The sequence below is a fragment of the Oncorhynchus masou genome, chromosome 16 (assembly GCF_036934945.1).
Source record: "Oncorhynchus masou masou isolate Uvic2021 chromosome 16, UVic_Omas_1.1, whole genome shotgun sequence".
Taxonomy (NCBI): domain Eukaryota; kingdom Metazoa; phylum Chordata; class Actinopteri; order Salmoniformes; family Salmonidae; genus Oncorhynchus; species Oncorhynchus masou.
In genome coordinates, this window is record NC_088227.1 from 11,951,287 (window position 1) to 11,966,803 (window position 15,517).

The 15,517-nt window shown below is 47.5% G+C and overlaps 1 protein-coding gene across 1 annotated transcript in view; it reads right to left on the minus strand.

Moving 5' to 3' along the window:
* LOC135557473 (serine/threonine-protein phosphatase 2A 56 kDa regulatory subunit alpha isoform-like) overlaps positions 1 to 15,517 on the minus strand; it is a 134,190-nt gene that overhangs the window by 50,996 nt on the left and 67,677 nt on the right. The gene's annotated exons all lie outside the window — the stretch shown is intronic.

Consider the following 15,517-nt stretch of genomic DNA (forward strand, 5'->3'; position numbering starts at 1 on the left):
CTGGAAAAGGCATAGTTCGTCACCAAACTGTTCCTGGATGGTTGGGAGAAGTTGCTCTCAGAGGATGTGTCGGTACCATTCTTTATTCATGGCTGTGTTCTTAGACAAAATTGGCTGAGAAGCAACCCCCGTCTCAGGATGCTTTACTGTTGGCATGACACAGGACTGATAGTAGCGCTCACCTCGTCTTCTCCGGACAAGCTTTTTTCCAGATTCCCCAAACAATCGGAAGAGCATTCATCAGAGAAAATGACTTTACCTCCATCCTCAAGCAGTCCAATCCCTGCACCTTTTGCAGAATATCAGTCTGTCCCTGATGTTTTTTCCTGGAGAGAAGTGGCTTCTTTTCTGCCCTTCTTGACACCAGGCCATCCTCCAAAAGTCTTTGCCTCACTGTGCGTGCAGATGCACTCACACCTGCTTGCTGCCATTCCTGAGCAAGCTCTGTACTGGTGGTGCCCCGATCCCGCAGCTGAATCAACTTTAGGAGACGGACCTGGCGCTTGCTGGACTTTCTTGGGCGCCCTGAAGCCTTCTTCACAACAATTGAGCCGTTCTCCTTGAAGTTCTTGATGATCCGATAAATGGTTGATTTAGGTGCAATCTTACTGGCAGCAATATCCTTGCCTGTGAAGCCCTTTTTGTGCAAAGCAATGATGACGGCACGTTTCCTTGCAAGTAACCATGGTTGACAGAGGAAGAACAATGATTCCAATCGCCACCCTCCTTTTGAAGCTTCCAGTCTGTTATTCGAACTCAATCAGCATAACAGAGTGATCTCCAGCCTTGTCCTCATCAACACTCACACCTGTGTTAACGAGAGAATCCCTGACATGATGTCAGCTGGTCCTTTTGTGGCAGGGATGAAATGCAGTGGAAATGTTTTTGGGGGATTCAGTTCATTTGCATGGCAAAGAGGGACTTTGCAATTAATTGCAATTCATCTGATCAGTATATGCAAATTGCCATCATACAAACTGAGGCAGCAGACTGAGAAAAGTTATATTTGTGTCATTCTCAATTTTTGGCCACGACTGTATATGTATGTATGTGTCATGACGTTGCCCTCTTTGGGTACAGAGGGCACCATCCCCCTCTCTCTCTCAGGCTGCTGTTAGGCAGGTCCTAAATTCCTGGAGGAGATTCTTCCTCATGGCCAGAGAGTATAGAGAGAGTGAGTTTTCATAGAGAGAACAAAAGGAACTTCTTCCACCTCACAGAACTTGAGAACTGAACAATATTCATGTTCTGGAGAATGTATAAAAGGTCGGTGAAGTAGCCAGCTACGAACTGGTCCGTTTGGTACAATTTTGTGAAAATCATGAGAGACAATACAGCCACATTACCATAACCCTGTTTATACAAGAGTCTTGGTTGTGGGGCTTGCTTATAATTGTTGTATGGGATGAATGAGTAAAGATGAAACTATTTGTGAAATGATGTAATGTGATTTTAGACTGTTTAATGAAGGAAACTCCAATTCCCTTTTGAGTTTAACTAAATCATAGGCCCGCCCCATGAGCACAGACATTGATCTGGCGTCGTGGGACAGCCCCTTTCTGCTCTCCCGAATATAACCCCCACTGTGGGAATTTATCTTCAGACCATGCTTCTCTCAATTACAAGAGGGCTAAGGTTTGAGCCCATTGCTGAATTATTAACCATACCACATGGTTAAACTCAGACTATCGAACCGACAGAATAAGAACAAATATTTGATACTAATTACTAGTCTGCAGCTAGGAAGTCGGTATCATTGAACATGAAGACCGACAACCGCCGAAACATCTAATCTATAACAACATTGCTGAATGTTACTCTGAACTATCCATTCTAACCACGGCAGAGAGAGAGGGTGGACAAACTCGAACAGATCTCTTGCCAACAGAGATCACGGCGACACACTGAGCGAAAATATATATATTGATTGCAATTATTCCTGAATGAGTAAGCGTTCATGTGCAAAGGATTAGCCTTTAAATTGTTATAATTATCACTTTGTAGTCTTTTATCTCAGTTGACCCCCACTTCCCTTTTGTCTACCAAGCCGCGATAACTGTTTATTCCACTAGGCAAACTCTACTATCCTTTCCTTGTAACTATCTGTTTGTTTATGCATTTTTATTTTTTATTTTACCCCTTTTTTTCTCCACAATTTTTTGTGGTATCCAATTGTTGGTAGCTACTATCTTGTCTCATCACTACAACTCCCGTACTGGCTCGGGAGAGACGGTAGCCAGTCTCCAGATCTCAACCCCATAGAAAATCTTTGGAGGAAGTTGAAAGTCTGTGTTGCCCAGCAACAGCCCCAAAACATCACTGCTCTAGAGGAGATCTGCATGGAGGAATGGGCCAAAATACCAGCAAGTGTGTGTGAAAACCTTGTGAAGACTTACAGAAGACATTTGACCTCTGTCATTACCAACAAAGGGTATATAACAAAGTATTGAGATAAACTTCATTAACTTCATTAAAAATCCTACAATGTGATTTTCTGGATTTTTTCCCTCATTTTGTCTGTCATAGTTGAAGTGTACCTATGATGAAAATTACAGGCCTCTCATCTTTTTAAGTGGGAGAACGTGCACAATTGGTGGCTGACTAAATACTTTTTTTGCCCCACTGTATGTATGTATGTATGTATGTATGTATGCATGCATCTCAATTATATATACAAAGTCAGAAGTTTATATACACTTAGGTTGAAGTCATTAAAACTCATTGTTCAACCACTGCACAAATGTTTTTGTTCACAAACTATAGTTTTGGCAAGACAGTTAGGACATCTGCTTTGTGCATGACAAGTAATTTTTCCAACAATTGTTTACAGACAGATTTCACTTATAATTCACTGCATCACAATTCCAATGGGTCAGAAGTTTACATACACTAAGTTGACTGCCTTTAAACAGCTTGGAAAATTCCAGAAAATTATGTCATGGCTTTAGAAGCTTCTGATAGGCTGGTGACGACCTCATGAAGCTGGTTCAAAGAATTCCAAGAGTGTGCAAACTGTCATCAAGGCAAAGGCTGGCCACTTTGAAAAATGATTTGTTTAACACTTTGGGTTACTACATGATTCCATATGTGTTATTTCATAGTTTGTAGAATAATAGTGAAGTGATCCAATGTAGAAAATAGTAAAAATGATGAAAAACACTAGAATGAGTAGGTGTGTCCAAACCTTTGACTGGTACCGCACACACGGCAAAAATATAAAACAAAATGCAACAATTTCAAAGATTCTGCTGAGTTACAGTCCATATAAGGAAATTAGTCAATTGAAATTAATTCATTAGGCCCTAATCTATGGATTTCACATGACTGGGCAGGGGCACAGCCATGGGTGTGCATAGGCCCTGCCACTGGGAAACCAGGCCAGGCCAGGCCAATCAGAATGAGTTTGTCCCCACAATAAGGCTTTATTACAGACAGAAATGCCGCCCCGGATGTAGAGGTCCTGGGCTTGTGCGGTTACATGTCGTCTGCGATTGTGACATCGGTTATACTGACAAATTTTCTAAAATGACATTGGAGGCGGTTTATGGTAGAGAAATTAACATTCTATTTTCTGGCAACCGCTCTGGTGGACATTCCTGCAGTCAGCATGCCAATTGCATGCCACCTCACAACTTGAGAAATCTGTGGCATTGTGTTGTGTGACAAACTGCACATTTTACAGTGGCCTTTTATTGTTCCCAGCACATCCGTGTAATGATTATGCTGTTTTATCATACTGTGTCTTCTTAGTATGACACACCTGTCAAGTGGATGGATTTTCTTAAAGGATGAAATTCTCACTAACAGGGAAGTAAACACATTTGTGCACAAAATCTGAGCCGAAATAAGCGTTTTGTAAGTATGGAACATTTCTGGGATCTTTTATTTCAGTTCATGAAACCAGCACTTTACATGTTGCATTTATTTTTGTTCAGTTTAGATGTCTGGTGGAAATAGGGAAGTGCACACAGCACAGAAGGAGCAAAAGAGACGAGATCAAAAATACAATGTGAACAAGCAGACAAGTGCTCATAAAAACAAAAATAACAAAATTTAGATTGTGATATAGGCAAAACATACGTTTGAATTAGTCGAAAAAAATCTGATTTATCGCCAAGCCATACCCAAAAGGCCCTAGTAACCTCTCTGGAAACCTTTAGTTAGTCTAGAGTTCTGCCTTGCCCCGCTTGTTTGTGTCTCTCCATTCAGGGTTTAATCTGGCTTGATCTCATTAGGTGTGGGGACGTCGTGATATGGATACAGGATAAGACGCCTGACTACCACCACAGCCTTTTATCTGCAGCTAGGATGCCTCATTCACCTCTCTGACACCTCCTTCAATCGGCAGCTAGGACGCCTCATTCACCTCTCAGGTGTTCAAGGAGGACTGGGAGACCTTAACTGACACCTTCAAATAGAGAGACCCAACACTAAACTGAGCCAACTAAAACAGACAGAAAGACAGCAAAAAAATACATATTACTGATTAACACTGGACAATAACTTTGTATTGAACAATTCAATTCAATTCAATTCAAGGGCTTTATTGGCATGGGAAACATGTGTTAACATTGCCAAAGCAAGTGAACAATCAAATTCTGCTTCTGTTTGTAAAGTAGGGAGTGGGGGAACACAGGTCCAGGGCAAGAAAATCTAAGACAAATTGTTAAACTCTTTTAGTGGACAATATGGTTTTCTATTTAAAGTAATATAATATGTATCTGACATTATTTCATTTCTTAGATGGGCGGCAGCTTCATATCACTGGTTTTAGTGCGTTCTCACACCACCATCTACTGATCCTAAACAAGGCAGTAAAATAAATGGGAGTTCTTACTGGGCTTAGTCAGAGGCATATAGAGAGAGACTACTGGAGTCTTTCTGAGAGAATCTCCATCAGCTAAATCATATCAAGGCTTTGCAATTCATAAAGGTTATGTTAACTGACTGCTAAACTCAGCAAAAAAGAAACGGCTTCACTGTCAACTGCGTTTATTTTCAGAAAACCTAACGTGTAAATATTTGTATGAATATAACAAGATTCAACAACTGATACAAAAATTTAACAAGTTCCATAGACATGTGACTAACAGAAATGGAATCATGTGTCCCTGAACAAAGGGGGTGGGTCAAAAGTGACAGTCAGTATCTGGTGTGGCCACCAGCTGCAATAAGTACTGCAGTGCATCTCCTTCTCATGGACAGCACCAGATTTGCCAGTTTTTGCTGTGAGATGTTACCCCACTCTTCCACCAAGGCGCGCGCAAACACACACACAGGCACACACACACTCACGCACAGAGTCATGAACGCACACAGAGGCACACAGAGGCGCACACACCCACACACACAGAGGAGCACAAACGCACAGAGGCGCACACACACCACACACACAGAGGAGCACAAACGCACAGAGGCGCACACACACACACAAATGCACAGAGGTACGCGCGCACACGCACACAGAGACGCGCGCACACGCACACAGAGACGCGCGCACACGCACACAGAGACGCGCGCACACGCACACAGAGACGCGCGCACACGCACACAGAGACGCGCGCACACGCACACAGAGACGCGCGCACACGCACACAGAGACGCGCGCACACACACACAGAGGCGCGCGCACACACACAGAGAGGCGCGCACACACACACAGAGGCGCGCGCACACACACACACAGAGGCGCACACACACACACAAATGCACAGAGGTATGCGCGCACACGCACACAGAGGCGCGCGCACACGCACACAGAGACGCGCGCACACGCACACAGAGACGCGCGCACACGCACACAGAGACGCGCGCACACGCACACAGAGACGCGCGCACACACACACAGAGGCGCGCGCACACACACAGAGGCGCGCGCACACACACAGAGAGGCGCGCGCACACACACAGAGGCGCGCGCGCACACACACACACACACACACACACACACAGGCGCGCGCGCACACACAGAGGCGCGCGCGCACACTAACACACAGAGGCATGCGCACACACAAAGAGAGACGCGCGCGCACACACACACAGAGACGCACACACACAGAGACACGCACACACACACATAAACACACAGACGCGCGCACACACACAGAGCGCGCGCACACACACACACGCGCACACGCGCACACACACACACAGAGGAGCACAAACGCACAGAGGCGCACACACCCACAAACACAGACACACAAATGCACAGAGGCATGCGCACACGCACAGAGGCATGCGCACACACACAGAGACGCGCGCGAGCACACACACACACAGAGACGCGCGCGCACACAGAGACGCGCGCACACAGAGACGCGCGCGCACACACAGACGCGCGCACACACACACAGACGCGCGCACACACACACAGACGCGCGCGCACACACACACAGACGCGCGCGCACACACACACACGCGCACACACACACACAGACGCGCGCACACACACACAGACGCGCGCGCACACACACACACAGCGCACACACACACACGCGCGCGCACACACACACAGACGCGCGCGCACACACACACACAGACGCGCGCACACACACACAGACGCGCGCACACACACACACAGACGCGCGCACACACACACACACAGACGCGCGCGCACACACACACAGACGCGCGCGCACACACACACAGACGCGCGCGCACACACACACAGACGCGCGCGCACACACACACAGACGCGCGCACACACACACAGACGCGCGCGCACACACACAGACGCGCGCACACACACAGACGCGCGCACACACACAGACGCGCACACACACACAGACGCGCGCACACACACAGACGCGCACACACACAGACGCGCGCACACACACACAGACGCGCGCACACACACAGACGCGCGCACACACACAGACGCGCACACACACAGACGCGCGCACACACACAGACGCGCGCACACACACAGACGCGCGCACACACACAGACGCGCGCACACACAGACGCGCGCACACACACAGACGCGCGCACGCACACAGACGCGCGCACGCACACAGACGCGCGCACGCACACAGACGCGCGCACGCACACAGACGCGCGCACGCACACACAGAGAGAGGCACGCACGCACACACAGAGAGAGAGGCACGCACACACACAGACGCGCGCACACACACACACACAGAGAGGCACGCACACACACAGAGCGAGAGGCACGCACACACAGAGAGAGAGGCACGCACACACACACACACACAGAGAGGCACGCGCACACACACACAGAGAGGCACGCGCACACACACACAGAGAGGCACGCACACACACACAGAGGCACGCACACACACACACACACAGAGAGGCACGCACACACACACAGAGGCACGCACGCACACACACACAGAGGCACGCACGCACACACACACAGAGGCACGCACACACACAGAGAGAGGCGCACACAGAGGCACACACACACAGAGGCGCGCGCACACAGAGAGAGGCGCGCGCGCGCACACAGAGAGAGGCGCGCGCACGCACACACAGAGGCGCGCGCGCGCACACAGAGAGGCGCGCGCGCACAGAGAGCGCGCGCACACAGAGAGAGCGGCGCGCGCACACGCGCGCGCACACAGAAAGACGCGACACGCGCGCGCACACAGAGAGGCGCGCGCGCACACAGAGAAGCGCGCGCACACAGAGAGAGGGCGCGCGCGCACACAGAGAGAGGCGCGCACACGCGCGCACACAGAGAGAGCGCGCACACAGAGAGAGGCGCGCGCGCACACAACACACAGCGCGCGCGCACACAGAAAGACGCGACGCGCGCGCGCACACAGAGAGAGCGCGCGCGCGCACACAGAGCGCGCGCACACAGAGAGAGCGCGCGCGCGCACAGAGAGAGAGGCGCGCGCGCACACAGAGAGAGAGCGCGCGCGCACACAGAGGCGCGCACACAGAGAGGCGCGCGCACACAGAGAGGCGCGCGCGCACACAGAGAGAGGCGCGCGCGCGCACACAGAGAGGCGCGCGCGCACAGAGAGAGCGAGCGCGCGCGCGCGCGCACACAGAGAGAGGCGCGCGCGCGCACACAGAGAGAGGCGCGCGCGCGCACACAGAGAGAGGCGCGCGCGCACACAGAGAGAGGGCGCGCGCGCACACAGAGAGAGAGGCGCGCGCGCACACAGAGAGGCGCGCGCGCACACAGAGAGAGTGGCGCGCGCGCACACAGAGAGAGGCGCGCGCGCACACAGAGAGAGGCGCGCGCGCACACAGAGAGGGCGCGCACACAGAGAGAGGGCGCGCGCGCACACAGAGAGAGGCGCGCGCGCACGCAGAGAGGCGCGCGCACACGCAGAGAGGCGGTCGCGCACACGCACAGGCACACACACACACACACAGAGGCACACACACACACACACAGGCACACACACAGAGGCGCACACACACACAGAGAGGCATGCACAGAGAGGCACGCACACACACACACAGAGAGAGGCACGCACACACACACACACACAGAGAGAGGCACGCACACACACACACAGAGAGAGAGGCACGCACACACACACACAGAGAGAGAGGCACGCACACACACAGAGAGAGAGGCACGCACACACACAGAGAGAGAGGCACGCACACACACACAGAGGCACGCACACACACACAGAGGCACGCACACACACACAGAGAGGCACGCACACACACAGAGGAGGCACGCACACACACACAGAGGCACGCACACACACACACACACAGAGAGGCACGCACACACACACACACAGAGAGGCACGCACACACACACACAGAGAGGCACGCACACACACACAGAGAGGCACGCACACACACACAGAGAGGCACGCACACACACACAGAGAGGCACGCACACACACACAGAGAGGCACGCACACACACACACAAACGCGCACATGCAGAGGCGCACACACAGAGAGGCGCACACACAGAGAGGCGCACACACAGAGAGGCGCACACACAGAGAGGCGCACACACAGAGAGGCGCACACACAGAGAGGCGCACACACAGAGAGGCGCACACACAGAGAGGCGCACACACAGAGAGGCGCACACACACAGAGGCGCACACACACAGAGGCGCACACACACAGAGGCGCACACACACAGAGGCGCACACACACAGAGGCGCACACACACAGAGGCGCACACACACAGAGGCGCACACACACAGAGGCGCACACACACACAGAGGCACACACACAGAGGCACACACACACAGAGGCACACACACACACTGTTTCACAGCACACATAACAAACATGACAGTTGGTGAATTTAATCGACAACACAGCACCGTTGGAGATAGGGAGAATTAAGAAAATAGATGGAGGGGAGGGAACAGGAGTGTGTGTTAGAGGGAAAGAGAGAGAGAGCGAGAGAAAGGTGGCAATCCAGGGTTGGGGTCGATAACTGTAAGTGGAATGCACTAATTGCACCAGAAAGCTTAAAGCTGTGTGGGGTCATGAAGGTCACAGCAAGACCAGACACTCTCAGTGGTTTGGTGGTACCTGTGGGGGACCAGGCTATGATTCATCTGTACTGGGGGGGGGGGGGGGCAGATATATTACATGTATTATTGGATGATCGAACAGACCTGTTATACCATGTTAGGTTTCCGGTTACTAATGTCAATCAATCAGAGCTCTGAAAGCATCTCAACATAAGCCCGCTGTCCTCCCACTCTCATTAATATGCTGACATAATATAAACTCAATCAAAATTCTTCACCTTTAAAACAGATAGCTGTGCAGCTGTAAAGCTCATTTTTCATACTACAGAGGCTAAACCCTTCATCTTTAAGCCCCCAGAGGCCAAGGCTTATTTCAGCGAGCGCCATGGTAACATTTATGAGCTACCTGTTTGTACTCTTCATTGCCTCAACCATCAAAGTGGTTGCTGTCGCATAATGGACTACACTTAAACACCCACCACTTTATTACCATGGGCCACAGAGTGTGGAGACTCCCAAGGACACCTATTACCCATCTGTCCTTACTTCTCTCAATCAGAGCAGCCCTCGGCCTCCAGATAATAGTGCTGATAGATGGGGTGCTGCTGGTGAGAAGTAAGAGACTCTTCTGACTAACCCAATTCAGAGGCTCTGAACCCAGCACTGCCCAAAAATGAGGCCTTGCTCCTCCCAACATGTCTAATCGTTAGCCTACTCTATACTCTGCAGGTAGAGTTTATTTCTTTCATCACATTCGCAGTGGGTCAGAAGTTTACATACACTCAATTAGTATTTGGTAGCATTGCCTTTAAATGGTTTCACTTTGGTCAAACATTTCAGGTAGCCTTCCACAAGTATCCCACAATAAGTTGGGTGAATTTTGGCCCATTCCTCCTGACAGAGCTGGTGTAACTGAGTCAGGTTTGTAGCCCTCCTTGCTCGCACACGCATTTTCAATTCTGCCCACAAATTGTCTATAGGATTGAGGTCATGGTTGTGTGATGGCCACTCCAATACCTTGACTTTGTTGTCCTTTTTTCCACAACTTTGGAAGTATGCTTGGGCTCATTGTCCATTTGGAAGAACCATTTGCGACCAAGCTTTAACTTCCTGACTGATGTCTTGAGATGTTGTTTCAATATATACACATAATTCTTTCCTCATGATGCCATCTATTTTGTGAAGTGCACCAGCCCTCCTGCAGCAAAGTACCCCCACAACATGATGCTTCCACCCCCGTGCTTCACGGTTGGGATGGTGTACTTCAGCTTGCAAGCCTCCCCCTTTTCCCTCCAAACATAACGATGGTCATTATGGCCAAACAGTTCTATTTTTGTTTCATCAGACCAGAGGACATTCTCCAAAAAGTACGATCTTTGTCCCCATATGCAGTTGCAAGCCGTAGTCTGGCTTTTTTTTATGGCGGTTTTGGAACAGTGGCTTCTTCCTTGCTGAGCGGCCTTTCAGGTTATGTCGATATAGGACTCGTTTTACTGTGGATATAGATACTTTTGTACCCGTTTCCCCCAGCATCTTCACAAGGTCCTTTGCTGTTGTTCTGGGATAGATTTGCACTTTTCGCACCAAAGTACATTCATCTCTAGGAGACAGAACGCGTCTCTTTCCTGAGTGGTATGACGGCTGCGTGGTCCCATGGTGTTTATACTTGCGTGCTATTGTTTGTACAGATGAACGTGGTACCTTCAGGCATTTAGAAATTGCTCCCAAGGATGAACCAGACTTGTGGAGGTCTACAATTTTTTCTGAGGTCTGCTGATTTCTTTCGAATTTCCCATGATGTCAAGCAAAGAGGTACTGAGTTTGAAAGTAGGCCTTGAAATACATCCACAGGTACACCTCCAATTGACACAAATTATGACAATTAGCATATCAGAAGCTTCATTTTCTGGATTTTTCCAAGCTGCTTAAAAGGCACAGTCAACTTAGTGTATGTAAACGTCTGACCCACTGGAATTGTAGTGAATTATAAGTGAAATAATCTGTCTGTAAACAATTGTGGGAAAAATTACTTGTTTCATGCACAAAGTAGATGTCCTAACCGACGTGCCAAAACTGTAGTTTGTTAACTTCTCTAGGGTAGGGGGCAGCATTTGGAATTTTGGATGGAAAGCATGCCCAAATTTAACAGCTTTCTACTCAGGTACCGGAAGATAGGATATGCATATAATGAGTAGATTTGGATAGAAAACACTCTAAAGTTTCACAAAACTGTTAAAATAATGTCTGAGTATAACAGAACTGATTTGTCAGGGGAAAACCTTAGAAAAATCAATTCAGTAAGTAGGATTTTTGTTGTAGTTTTCTATTCAATGCCATTACAGTATCCATTGACTTAGGACTCAAATTGCAGTTCCTATGCCTTCCACTAGATGTCAACAGTCTTTAGAAATTGTTTCAGGCTTGTATTCTGAAAAATGAGGGAGTAAGACCAGTCTGAATGAGTGTCACAGAGCTTTTTCATACGCGGGACCAGAGAGAGTGACTTTCTTGTTTACCTTTTATGTTTGACGACGTTATTGTCCCGTTGAAATATTATTGATTATTTAGGCTAAAAACAACTTGATTGAATATAAACATTGTTTGACATCGTTCTATGAACTTTATGGATACAATTTGGATTTATTTTGTCTGCCTGTTGTGACTGCATTTGAGCCTGTGGATTACTGAAGAAAACGCGAACGAAACAGAGGTTTTCGGATATAAAGTGAGACTTTATCGAACAAAAGGAACATTTATTGAATAAATGAATGTCTTCTGAGTGCCACCATATGAAGATCATCCAAGGTAAGTGATTAATTTTCTCAATTTCTGACTTGTGTAACTTTTCTACTTGGCTGGTTACTGTTTGTAATGATTTGTCTGCTGGGCTATGTTCTCAAATAATCGTAAGGTCTGATTTCAAGCATTTTTTAAAAATCTGACACCATGGTTGGATTCACAAGAAGTTAATCTTTAAACCAATGTAAAATAGTTGTATCTTTTCTGGATTTTTATAATGAACATTTCTGCATTTGAATTTGGTGTTCTGCAATCTAACTGGATGTTGACCCAGGTGGGACGCTAGAGTCCCACATACCCTAGAAATTTGTGGAGTTTGTGGAGTGGTTGAAAAACGAGGTAATGACTCCAGCCTAAGTGTATGTAAACTTCCTACTTCAACTGTACACACACATTTTATTAAAACTGTTATGACGATTGTATTTTCATGACGCTCTTCATCCATAATTGGCGACTACACGGTTATACAGAAATCGTCACAGCCATAGCCATCAGCACTCGAGAATGCTCAAGACAGACAAGTCAACTAATCCCTCACAAGAAAGCGTCAGTCCGACAGCTAAGGATGTGTTGATCAGTGGTGTAGTGGAGGGTAAAGGCAAGTAAAACAGTTTACCACCCCAGACTTTGTTGCTACTGTCATGACGTTGCCCTCTTTGGGTACAGGGAGCACCATCCCCCGCTCTCTGCTCCTTCAACCAGGCTGCTGTGGTCAATGAGGTCATAAATTCCTAGGGAAGACCCTGCCTCATGGCCACACAGTATAGAGATAGAGAACAAAGGAATTTCTTCCACCTCCGAACAAAATTTACGTCCCGGAGAAGGTATAAAAGATCGGTGAAGAATCCAGCTACGAACTGGTCCGTTTGTTACAACTTGGGGAAGCTCATGGCAGACGGTGTGGCCACATTACCATAACGCTGTTTAAATAATAGCCTCAGAAGTTTACAATCTATTTGTTGTATAAGATGAATGAGTGAGGATGATACGGTTTGTAAAATTGTGTAATGTGATTTTGGACTGTTTAATGAAGGAAACTCCAATTCCCTTTTGAGTTGAACTAAATCAGAGGACCGCCCATGAGCCCAGTTGGGGTCAGGCATCCTGGGACAGCCCCTTTTCTGCAATTCCGAATAAAACCCAACTTTGAGAAATTCTAACCAGACCATGTTTCTCTCAATCACGGGAGGACAAAGGTTGCAGACCATACCATGTGGTTAAACTCTTAGACTACCGATACCGACAGAATAAGAACAAGTCTTTGATATTAATTACTAGTCTGCAGCTAGGAATTCGGTATCATTGAACGCAACTCTAAAACACAGAGACAGAGAGAGAACTCTCCAACAGAAACAAACTTTTCAACAAAGATCAAGACGACACACTGAGCGTAAATATATATATTGATTGCAATTGTTCCCGAATGAGTGAGCGTTCATGTGTAAAGGATTAGCATTTCAATTGTTATAATTATTGTAGTGACTTTAGTCGACCCCCACTTCCCTTTTGTCTAACAAACAGCCATGCCAGTTTAGACCACTAAGGAAATTTCGCCTATAATTTCTTATTAAAACTAAAAGTCTGCGGCAAAGTCTAGTTTGTTTGTTTTGTTTATGCATTTCTGTGAATTACTTCATTAGTAATAAATAAATGAGTTAAATGAATGAGTAAAGACAACACTACAGTTTACCCACTTTTTGCAGGAAAAATGCATTGAAAGTATTGGGAGCGTTAATTTTTTCCTTGCAACCGCTGATCAGTTGACCCACCTATTTTTGTGTGTGTAATGAGCAGTACCCTTGGAAGAGCTGCCAAGTGAGTTATGGCACACCGTATCCGTGGAGCTGGTGTTCTAAATGCTGTGTGAGTCACTGAGGCTGTAGGAGGCTGCGAGCCATCTGAGTGTTCCAGAATGCCTACCTACTACAGGAAGAGACAGTGCTACTCCACCATGTGCCACAGTTTAACAGGATGCTTCCACTTAGACACATTATATTACCCAGGAAAGAAACTTACGCAACCAACTGAACACTACATTTGGCCAACTCTCACTGGTACAGTCATAGGCATGCTCCGGCCTGTCAGCAAAATAATCAAACTCCATGTGCTCCATCTACCAGGCCTGTTCAAACAAACTGAAAAGGTAGTCTAGTTCTTGGTTGTTTTTTTAGACCAGCCATTGTGGATTTGTGATAAACACCAACGTGAGGAAAACAATGGGAGGATTGGAAACTTCTAGCCATACTTGGCTCGCTGGTGAGCGGCAAAACAAATCCCTCCAATTCATATGCTGATGAGTCTAACTGGCAGTGAAGATGTGCCTTGCCACGAGAAAGGATCCACAGTTCTAAAACTAAGTACTAAGTGGAAGCATCCATTTCTCCAACATTTGTTGTTTAATTAATAACTCGTCTACATTTGCTATCCCACACTACTCAGGAATGGGGAGATAATATTCACACGTCTATAAATCTATCATCACAATGTCACTTTTCATCACTAAGTACTACCTCTACCACCACATAATAAGTGCCGAACCTGTTCTCTCTGACATTAGAATAGGCTGTCTGTGGCAATGATACACACTAAATGTCAGGGAATGTAGGCCTGATCTTTCAAGATAGCAATTTCAGACAGAAAAACCCATAAAAAGACACCTGGGCTGAGAAAAACACCTCTAATCTTGTGACAACTGATGTGTCCTCTTCTTCAGTGTCGAACTAAGCATGTAACTGTTGACAGTCATTGATCTAAAACAATTACTCTGACACCTCTCAAATGTGAAATATCAAGATCAATTAATAAACTCAATGAAACTACTTAGGTCCCTCACATCTACAGAGTAAGGCAGTGGATGCCATAGACTGCAGTTTAAGGTGGCACAAAAAGAGACAGCCAGAGGTTTCCTGAATCCTAATGATCGCAAGGAGTGCTGAACTGGGGGTGTGGGTCGTCCTTCACTGTCTGGTCTGGCTGCGTGGCTAGCGGTGAGGGTTATGACAAGGACAAAGGGATGAGCGGGGTGATTAAGAGGTCTGGGTAATCCTTGTGTCTCACTGGAGCTGAAGGTGTGTGACGGCTTTAGGGAGAGCTGCCTCTCTCCCAGGTTGCTCAGAGCATAGCTACAGTGCACAGCACGCAACAAAGTTATATCTTCAGACCCTTTCGTTTCACATCTAAGAATGACAGCTGCTCCTATTCAAGAACTACTTCCTAATCTTCAGGTTGAAAAACTTGGGTGAATCAGTCCCTTTTCTTTCTAAGGACAATGGCAATCGT